Genomic DNA, 885 nt, shown 5'->3' with positions numbered 1-885 from the left:
AATCGTATATAATATTATTTGTAAAAAAAAATCACTATATAAAAATTGCAAATATAGCAGGATTACAACCATCTGAAAAACATCTGCAAATTGGCAGTAGAAAAGAAAGTTTGCTAAGATGGTAACAGTAGTTGTCACTAGGTAACAGGATTACGAGTGATTCCTTTTCCTAATTTTTCTTTTTTTTTCCAAATTTTACATCATGGTCTGATATTATGCTATAGTGGGAGAGGGACATTTATTTTTTAAATTTATGACCAAATTCAACAAGTTAAAGTGGAGTTGGAATGCAGCCCCTTTGGGCATGGCTCATTAATCTGCACTGGAACCGCCCCAAAGGGGGCAGATAACCCCCACAGCCAGAGTGGACTGAGGAATGTAATTCTTCAGTGTATACATTCCTCAGTCCACTCTGAGCTGAGAAATGTAATTCCAGCCATAGACGTGATTTCTGACTTTGTGGTTGACACAAAGTAAAAAGAAACAGGTGAAATTCATCTTGACAATATATTTTATTTAACCCAAAAGAGCCAAAATATTATCAACATAAAAATCAACATAACTTTTAATGTTTTATTTTCTTTTCCCACTAAACCTTAGAAATCCAATGTGGATTTTACATTTATAGCATATCTCAATTCAGAGTAGCCGTATTTCATATGCTTCATAGCCATATGTGAACAGAGGCTGCCATATCAGAGAGCGCAGGTCTAGACCCTGCTCCAAATTGTAGATTTCCAGAAGAGACTGGTGTTGAAAAAGGGGTGTGTGTGTGTGTGTGTGTGTGTGTGTGTGTGTGTGTGTGTGTGTAGGCACAAGGGCAAACAAAAGGTGCCTGGAGTATAGAAAAGTTCATGGAGGAAAAAAACATCATGCAAAATAAAA

The sequence above is a fragment of the Pteropus vampyrus genome, unplaced genomic scaffold (assembly GCF_000151845.1).
Source record: "Pteropus vampyrus isolate Shadow unplaced genomic scaffold, Pvam_2.0 Scaffold197, whole genome shotgun sequence".
NCBI lineage: Eukaryota > Metazoa > Chordata > Mammalia > Chiroptera > Pteropodidae > Pteropus > Pteropus vampyrus.
The sequence above is the reverse complement of the archived record's forward strand: the minus strand, read 5'-3'. Positions refer to the sequence as shown.